This window comes from Coffea arabica, chromosome 2c (assembly GCF_036785885.1).
Source record: "Coffea arabica cultivar ET-39 chromosome 2c, Coffea Arabica ET-39 HiFi, whole genome shotgun sequence".
In the NCBI taxonomy this organism is placed as follows: domain Eukaryota; kingdom Viridiplantae; phylum Streptophyta; class Magnoliopsida; order Gentianales; family Rubiaceae; genus Coffea; species Coffea arabica.
In genome coordinates, this window is record NC_092312.1 from 32,234,657 (window position 1) to 32,245,289 (window position 10,633).

Consider the following 10,633-nt stretch of genomic DNA (forward strand, 5'->3'; position numbering starts at 1 on the left):
TTTCCGTGCTACCGAAACATTTTCTAAACTTAAGATAGCACTATAACCATAGTTTTTGAGTCGACACGTAAGCCGTACTGCTAATCTTCCAAACCTCTAAAATGAGCAATATATCTGCAATAAAATAGTAAAGTTATTAGTAGATGATAGAAAAATTAAAACAAGGAAAATTAGTTAAGGAGTCACCAAAAAATAAAGTGAATCATTTGTTTTAAGTCTCATCTAGATAGTGGCTATACAAAGAGTAGAAAAAGAGACATTATATGGGTAGTTCGGAAACAGAGTCTACTAGAGGATGGAAGTTTAATAACATTCATTAAGAGCCAAGGATTATATGGGCAGAATTGTTCCACTTCTTTATTTTAATATTAAGATGTCAAAGGACAGCAACAAACGATTCCACATTTATGAGAAACAACTTTGCAAACTTCACTGTGTTTTAGACCAAAAGTAGTCTTTGAAGCTTTGAATGTCATAGGATTTCATATATCTAAAAATATGTAACTATACATAAGGTCTAATAAACAAGAAAAAGCAGCCTTATCACCTACCAAGCACTTTTGAGGCTTGATACTACAAGTTAATATTGTCACCTACCAAGCACTTTTGAAGGATACTAATTTGTCCATTACTTGAGACATGAATCCAACTACTGCCTACAAGAATAGTGAATCAGCATATACAGCAACAAGATAAAAAGCAAGTCCAAGCACCGTACACATGATTGCAAGTTGGCTAATTGAAGAGACAAATTGGATATCCTAATAGCTGGAAGCTATAAGAGCTACACCTAGAGCCAAAAAGTCAAACTTTATCCGAGTCCATGTTAATAGTAACCTGTGGACTTATTGCCAGAATAATTACTTTTAAGACTCCAACAGTGGCAGGGGGAGAGAAAGTGCTACTACAAGAAGCAGAAACATATTCAAAACTATCATCTTTTAACTAAAGTGAGTTAGCAACTAGTGTTCATTAAGCACATTTGTCAATATCATAATTATGCAGACACAATACTTTGGTTAGGATACACAGGAATGTCAAAGCCATTATTTACAAGTGACAAATCACATACAACAAATTGTAGTGACCAAACTTGTAATTCATTGTTTGAAAACCACAAATTGATTACCAAAAAACATGAAACAGTAATCATTTTCAAGATTTTTGAGACTTTAGGCAGGCAAAAGCAAGCCCTGAGTCTTAAATACGTTTGGAATTTTTTTAATCTAGTTTTTCATTTTCTTGCCTGTACTCTGCTACCAATGGAACGCATTGCAAATTCCAGTAGTTCAAAGAAGTAGTACAACATACATGACTAATTTGTGCTGTGACATCTGCCAAAGATTGTCTTCATGACACGATTTTGTGCATTGACAGAATGATTTAGACTCATGCAGGACATATTTGCTTCATTTCGAATGTCTTTCCCTTGTTTTTCTGTCTTTAGTTTAGATAGAATCAGGATATCAACTAGCTTCACACTCAATTTTGTATCGCAAGTGGAGATTCTTCACCAAGATTCTACTCATTCTAAAGCACTTACCAAAAGATACTTCATATGAATTAAATATACATCATCAAAGCAGCCATTCAATCGAATTACTTGCCGCATGGGAAGTTTCTACTTCAATTTTAGCAGAGTCAATAGCACTTCAGAATGGATATTGCTTCAGAAAAATTAACACAGTAGAAGCAGAAAATGCAATAAACTTTAGAGATTCTTATGCAACCCAGCAAGTATTAACCATAAAACAGATAGAAGGCATTCATTCAAATTACTTGCTGCATGGGAAGTTTCTCCTTCAATTTTAATAGAGTCAATAGCACTTCAGAACAGAAATTGCTTCAGAAAAATTTGCACAGTAGAAGCAGGAAATGCAATAAACTTCAGAGGTTTTTACGCAACTCAACAAGTATTAACTGCACAACAGATAGAAATGAGACGTAATGTCAAAGTACTTACCACTTTCAACTCCATCAATCCATCAAATGGCTGATAAGTTGCTATTCCACTAATACTCATGTCCTGTCCCAATATTGATTCCTTGGCATTCTCTGCTAGCCATTCTTGAACCAAATCTAGTGACAACTGGTACAATAAACAAAAAAAATCTTACAAGTAATTACACTCCATCCTTAAACTTAAAATCAGCATATAAACAAAAGCGAACATTTAAGTGCAACTATATATTGTTATTAATGAAAAATTCTGATTCAATGATAACTCTTTATCACCATGAAAATTGAAAATTTTCCTACAACAATTATATCTATAAATGGAAAAAAATGACAATGATTTATAATTAGCAAATGAATGCATCCATTGCATTACGAAATGTCAAAATATCATATAAGCATTCAAATATCATAATGAAGTTCAACAACACCCTATAGCCAAGGTTGCCAAATTTGTCAAATCTGGGACAACTTTTAAGAAGAAAGCCAAGAAGATCCGGACCAAAGTTACCTTCCATCGTCCTAAGACATTGAAAAAGGACGGGAACCCGAAGTACCCACGCATCAGTGCTCCTCCTAGGAATAAGTTGGACCATTATCAGATTCTCAAATATCCTTTGACTACTGAATCTGCCATGAAAAAGATTGAAGATAACAATACCATGGTATTCATAGTTGACATCCGTGCTGATAAGAAGAAAATCAAAGATGCAGTGAAGAAGATGTACGACATACAGATCAAGAAAGTGAACACTATGATCAGGCCTGATGGAACAAAGAAAGCATATGTTCGGTTGACTCCAGACTACGATGCTTTGGATGTGGCAAACAAGATTGGAATAATATAAACGAATTTAGTCATTGTTTTGTTCCGATAAAAGATACTGTCTTTTAAGTGTGACAATTTGCTAGGCTGTTTTGTCGTGAAAAAAAAATACCAAATTTCAACACAAGGGGGAATTTTTAACATCAGACAAAATTTCACTAAACCTTGCCATTTCCCAATTTCACTATATCTCTTGTAGTTCGGTTGCTTAGCTAAAATTTGCAATCCAATAAGAACCTCAATAATTAAAGCTGGACATTCAAAATCAGCCCCAAAGAAAATCAAAATCAGGCCCAAACTAATGCACCAAATTAGCTCAAGAAATAAGTACTGCTATTAAACTTCAGCCTCAAAGGAATAATATAACAAGTTGATAAGGCAACAAGCACTACTATAACAAGTACTGATATAAGTACTGCTATGAACAATATAACCAGTTGATAAGACGATAAGCACAACACTAAAGGAAAAGCAACTTCAGTTCACTTGCTTAGCTAAAACATTCAAATAAACTAAACTAAACTAAACCAAAACAATCCAAACTAATGCACCACAGAGGATACAAGGTGTCAAGTATGATAACCAAAGTAATGTCGATCATGATATAAGGTGTCAAGTAGGAGCAATGTGTACCAACATAACTAGAATGTTTCTTTGCCATTTAAAAGCAAAAAACAACTTTCTTGTTCTAGATCTCTGAAATTACTTTTGCTGTTTGTCATGGTGTATTAATTCCATAGAAAACCAGCACCCCTTAATATTGTATTCCAATCAAACTAGTAAGTTAGGCAAGTGGCGGGACATTGCAAAACATTCACAATGAAATTTACTTCAAGAATGGCACCAAAAATGGGAACCATTCATGTGAAAAGAAAAGGTATTACCTCAAGGAATGCCTTCAAAACCCACATAAAAGTTAGTATTATTACTCCGTTAACAGAAAATCCAACCTACATCCAGCAAAAAGTTTGTGATTATATAGTATAAAATAATGCTATATGGAGAACAAACTACCATGTAAGACATGAAACTACCATGTAAGACATGAAACTTAAATTCCAGGAAAGCAAGCAAAACAGATTTTACAAAGTACTTATTCTTACTCGAACTAGAAAACTACCATAAAGATCACCGTTGTGCAAGTTGATTGAGAATTACTTATATCACAAATAATATAGCAGTATCCTCTTGCACTAAGCTCTAGCACTCAAGCATCATCCTCTCTAGTCTAATTACTGAGTACGTAGTATAGCCTTTTAAAATGTTATGGAATTGTGAATCAAATTCTTCCAACTCCTGAAGAAACACCCACTACCAACTGCAAATGCCAACTTATAGCTCTAGTTCATAATTTGGCATGTGATTTGCAATTTGGCCGCAGGTTTACCATTCAAAATTGCACCTTTCCTCATTTAGTCGGAAACTTATCTCAACGCCATATCTACATGTGAAAGAAGATCTAGAACAGATACCATAGAAAACGAGAAAACAAGTGATTGCTATGCTTATTACAAGCATTTCACCAAGACAACACCAAAAAGATACATAAATCACTGCCAATTACATGATTCAATTTTTTTAGCAACAGTTGCAAATACAGAATATGAGCACAAAAGCAAAATGAAAGGTACATTGTTAATTTACACCAAAAATAAAACGTCAATTTTCCTTATCTGAAACACTAACAAAAACTAACACGGTAGAACAAACTAAAATCAAGAAACCAGAAATGCGACAAGAATGCCAACAAAAATCATCTGAACAGCCCAGGAGGAAATAAACATCACCAACCTCTGAGCATTCCTATTCCTCACATAGACAATAACATGAGTAACAAAAGCCAGCAACAATCCCACCACAGTGTACAAGAACCCAACCGCGAACCCTTTAGCTCCCAATTGCATCCCGGACCCCCTGATAAAAGAAAACCAACTTCCCAGGGTCATTCCTATCAACCAAAAACATGGGTATTTTCCTAATTATGTTATGCATTGAACCGGAGACACTGAAAAAGTAGACAAAAATCTCTCCGGTCATCCAAATACTCTTATTGTGCAAAAGGGTGTTCCCATAAATCACTTTTTTCACCAAGAATGGAGCCGAAATCAGAATAACAGCAATGAGAAACATCAATTGCTTCTTAGAAATCAAAGAGGGGCGATCAATTGGCCCAATGCTCAGCTTCGTTTTGGCCTTGACAAATTCAGCCATGGATTCGGCGAGCCTCGAGAAATCTGATGCATTTATCTGGACGGAGTCTTTCTTGACATCGGTGTGGGGCAGAGAATTTACTCCGAAAAGGGCGAAAAAGGACTGGAATTCTTGAAATTCGATGTCGAAGAAGAAGAGTTTTGAGTGAGAAGTTGGAGGGTTGTTGGCTAAAAAGGATTTAGAGACGAGGGAGAACTCGGATTTGAGAGAAGGGAGGGAGAGTTCGGGTTTGGAGTGGAGTTGTTGGGCGTCGAAGAAGACGAGGAAAGCACAGGGACGATGAGTTGGAATGGATAGAATCCGTTTGAGGGAATCAGTGAGATGGATAACGCCGCCTTTGGGGGACTGGGATTGGAGGGATTCGAGCTGCAAGAGCAAATCCGAACTGGGGTCTTGAGAATTGGTGGAGATCGGGAGGAGGGTGATGAGGAAGAGGATGATGAAGATTGGGGCTTTTGTGAAGGCCATTTTGCAACCTACTATAAGTTAATGTCCGTCTAAATTCTTTTTTGGGCGAAAAGGAAAAAAATTGGTGGTAAAAAAATGGTGGGAAAACGAAAACTTTTCCTGATGAATTGACGTGGGCAAAAGTAGAAAAATATGTTTAAAGTAGCATTGCCTTTTGAAGGATATTTGCCTGACGAATTGCCTTTTAATGCTATAGTATTATTCTTTATTTTTTAGCAAAAAATAAAAATTTTCATCAACATAGGTGGCAAAATTTGTTAATTTCATATAATTGAAAATGTACTTTTATAATTTGCTAATATTTTATACTAATTTCTTATAATTGCAGCACTAAAGAACATTATTGCAGCAAGCGGGATTCTGTGTTTTTTCTATTTCAAGGTTAGCTCGCATGCGGGTTAATGTTATATTTGAGCGCGAGAAGAAAAAATTGGTAATTAGGCTCTTTGGGCATTATAAGTAAATATTTAAATTAATGGCAGTTTTATTACATCAATATTATTGTATTATCATTATTATGATTATTGTATTATTTCTTATGCAAATATAACATTTAATTATTTAAATTTGATTTTATTTTTACAATTTATAAAATTTTTATCACTTATATAATATTTTTAAAACCCTAATACATCTAAATTTGATTTTATTTTTCAAATTTATAAGATTTTTATTTAAAAAAATGGGATACGGATAAGATATCCGGTTGGTTCGATTTGCATAGGTGCATATGAGAATATCCGAATACTCTTTAAACCCGCATGCGGGTTTAAGGAGATTATGGCAACTCTCTGACACACTAGTTACCCATCCAACTTGTGTGTAACTAAAATATATTTAAATAATATATTTCATATTTTTGTTATTTAGAGTTTAACAAAACATTAATATTGGGTAGATTTGAGGGATATGCATAATTTTGCATATTTGTAGGAATATTAGAAAATGGAAAATTTGGGTAAATTCCCAAATTTTGGAGGTAAGGTGCAATCCAAGAACTAAAACAGTCATTTATAAAACCTTAACAGTAATAAGGTGCAAACCAAAACTGCAATCCAAGAGTAATATCATTACAAATTTCATAACCATACATTAAATAAATAGAAATGCAATCCAATACTATCCAAAACACAAAATGTCTTGGGTATAATAGTAATTTTGCATTATATGATGTCAGCAATTGGGTCCCAAGTTCTGCCAGGGGAGGTCAGTGTAATTGTGGAAACCTCAGGGGAGGTCAGTGAAATTGTCAGAAACCTCAGGGGAGGTTTCTGAAATTATCCCTTTTTAATATTGTCAATTGCTAGTTTTTAATAGTTTTGTGAAAATATTGATAATGGTTGAGAAAATTTTGTTACATTACTGCAAGTAATAAATGTGCTTTTGTTCTTTTTCAAACATTTATTTTAATGTTTAATTTTGTTTAAAACTATTGTACTAGTATAGATTTGCAAGACAAAACTTAAGTTCTCAATAGTTAAAAAATTCATTACAGAGAAAACACAAAGTAGTAGTTGCAAAATGTGTATAAATTACAGATATTTTAATGTGTATAAATTACAGTTTATTTTAATGTTTAATTTTGTTTGAAACTATTTTACTAGTTTAGATTTGCAAGACATAGATTTATGGGTAATTTTTTTTTTTTGCTTTCACATATTTAATTTATGTTAAATACAAAACCTACCAGTTTCCCTTTCAAAAAAATATTAGTGCAACACTTTTTGAATTTTACTTACAAACATTTATGTATTTAACATAAATTAAATGATTCATAGTGAAATGCCCATAAAGAGCAGAATATTTGTTCATGTAATGGAGGAAACCCACAAAGAGTTGGTACTTTATGGGTCATTTCTTTTTTAAAAAAAATTTAATTTATGTTGAAAAGATAACCTGCCAGTTTTCGTTTTGTAAGAAATCAGTGTAACACTTTTTGAATTTTACTTACAAACATTTATAAATTTATCATAAATTATATGTTTGAAAGTAAAATACCCATAAAAAGTTGGTACTTTGAATAGATAATGCTCATTTGCCCATAAACTATACTCTCTGAAGGCTATTTTGTTAATTACTTTGTAGTACTTTGTTATTCCTTTGCTAATACTACTTGGCATGTAGTACAAAAGATAAATCTGGCATAAATTTCTTATTCCATTGATAAAAAGACCTGCCTGCCTTATAACTATTGTAATGAAAGATATATCTTTAGAGTTTATAACAAATTATTACTTAAGTTTGAGAAAATTATAAAATATTTATGCATAGTTTATCAAGATACCATTCGCAATTTCCTAATAAAAAAATAGGGGCTAAATTGTAAAAGTTAGGGTGCCATAATAGAAATAATAAAATTGGTGTATTACATATGGGGGTTAAATTGCAAAAGTTAGAGTGCCATAATAGAATTAATGAAATTGGTGAATTACATATGGGGCTAAATTACAAAAGTTAGGGAGTAATAATAGAATTAAAGAAATCGGTGTACTACATATGGAGCTAAATTGTAAAAGTTAAGGTATCATAATGGAATTAATGGAATTTTTTACAACATTTGGGGCTAAATCGCAAAAGTTAGGGTGACACAGTAGAATTAATGAAAGTGACTTAAAAATAATTACTTTAAACAGTGACAATTAATTCTTGTCACTAAATCCGAATCGGTAGAGTGACAGTGACGATATTAGAAGTTGTCACTATAGAGATCATTTTAGTGACAACTTTTTCAAGGTCGTCACTGAAGACTTAGTTGCTTTGAGCAATTATGACAACTTTCCTTGTCGTCACTAAACAACCACGTTTTGTGACGAATTTTGTCGTCACTAAAAAATGTTGTCACTAATGACCATATTTCTTGCAGTGTAGTTTGTGACGAAAATAACGGGTCGTCACTAAACATTTGGTTGCTTTGATGCAATTGTGACAACTTTAGGTGTCGCGACTAAAGAAGCTCCTTTTGTGACGACTTATTGTCATCACTACAAAATGTTGTCACTAATAACTTTTTTTTTCGTGATCAGTGACGACAACAAAAAGTCGTCCGTAAATAACTTAAATTAATATTTAAGTAACTATGACTAGTTTAATAAATCATCAAATTTTAAAAAAAATTAAATTAATATTGAGGCTCACAATTAAATAAAGTCATAGTTAATAAATCATCAAATTTAAAAAAAATAAATTAATATTGAGGTTCACAATTAAATAAATGCATTAGAGATGTTCAAGTTAGTGATGATACTTATGTTGTCACTAACTACACTATAGTTTTATTGACAAAAATTGGTCGTCAATAAACATAAACAGTGACAACAACGAAAAGTTGTCAAAGAAAGTGGTAGAATTACTGACAACTTTTATCAAGTCGTCACTATCGCAAAACTCGCGCCTTCCAAATCCCATGGCGCGAAGTAGTTTTGTGACGACAATTAAAAGTTGTCACTGAAAACTCAGTTGCTTTGAGTCAATTGTGACAACCTTCAAAGTCGTGACTAAACAACCTCATTTTGTGACGATTTTTTGTCGTCACAAAGAAATGTTGTCACTAATGACCTTTTTTCTTGTAGTGCCAATTAATTACGCTCCCTGGTCTATGATGTGCATACAAACTGATGGATCAGTGGAAGAAGAGGACATTCACAAAGTAGATGGCGAGGTAATAGGGCTGCCTCTTCCTCATACTATTGCTGATGTGGTATGGCCTTCTTCCCCCTGTACATTAGCCATCATTTAGTTTGCAGAAAACTATCTAACCATACTACCATCTATGTTTTTTCCACTAAGGTGGCTAGACAATGGTACGAGAACTTGCTTGTACAGTGCATGGGACTGAGAAAAAAAGTTATAAAAAAAAGTGCAGAAATAATTCGATTAACATCGATTGTATCGCACAACACACAAGTGGTGGAACAAAGGTTAGAACAAATACAACTCATTTTCCAAAGTGGTTCAGAGGCCGGGGAAACACCGTGGTGGCAATGGAATAGGTAGCCAGAAAACCTTCGGCTGTAAGTGGCAAAACAGAAGTTCCGGGACTCAGACATTATCAGATGGGGACGTGGCTAAGCTCATGGCCTCAAATTATTGACAGGTTGTCAACCGCCCGACAGCTTTTGTGATTCGCGAACATAGTTGTCAAGACGTATGAATGAGTTGGTTTACAACTCATTGGCCCAGTCAAACCCAGCAAATCGGCTCATGTGTGATGTTCTATTGAATGGATTTATTTCGTTTACGAACACTATTGTTAAAGCCTATTGACAGATAATTTGTAATTGTGAAATGTTTTATTCCCTAGTGCATTTGGTGTAACCATTTGAGTGGGGCTGTTAAAAATAAAGTTCACAGCATTAGCTTCAGTTCTTTTATTGGTGTGGATATATTGGTGTGGTCATATATTATCGCTTCAGTTCTTTCAGTTCAACGAAAAACCCTTCAGTTCTCTTATTGGTGTGGACATATATATTTTATTTCATTTGCGGCCAAACATATTTCATCCCAACTGGACTACCCTTTTTGACAGTCAAGTGGCATCAAACTTGGATTCATTTATATTTTATAGTGCCATACAAATCTTGCGTTACATATGACTATGATTTTTCTTATTCAACTCAACTCCAAAATTCATTGCCTTCTCAAATTTGACAAGAACCACTGCTAATATTTTACCAAACGAGGGAACCACCGCTACCTAAATAGTTCACCTATATCCACACTCGCCTGTTCACCAGTGCAAATTTGAGGGACCTTGTTTAACACTGGAAACACTACTACTATTTATTCCTAATCAATTCACTATTTCATCATCAGTGTTTTTTTTTTTATCTGGAAACACTGGAATTCAATCCAGTGCATTTATTGCTTTATATCCTTCTAATTTTGGGAATACTACATTGGCAAATTGATAACATCTTACTTACCAGAGTCCGTCCTATATATATATATATATATATATATATATTAATAACTGTGTATTTTTTCCCTCTATTCCAAACGGTGTATTTCTCAAAAGTTAAACGACAAAGCAGAAGTGTGAATCTTGTTTGAATCCCATCCAAACCCGTCCAAGCCCGTTAAATTATCCCATAAAAAGCTGGCGTTTTGTTTACACAGAGCGTCTCTCTTTTGTGTCTCACAAAAAACATGCGTTTTGTTTACACAGACTCTTAA

The 10,633-nt window shown here is 33.7% G+C and overlaps 1 pseudogene; it reads right to left on the bottom strand.

Moving 5' to 3' along the window:
- Positions 1-2,250: 2,250 nt before the first annotated feature.
- LOC113723644 (probable dolichyl-diphosphooligosaccharide--protein glycosyltransferase subunit 3B) lies at positions 2,251-5,493 on the bottom strand (annotated as a pseudogene).
- Positions 5,494-10,633: the final 5,140 nt, after the last annotated feature.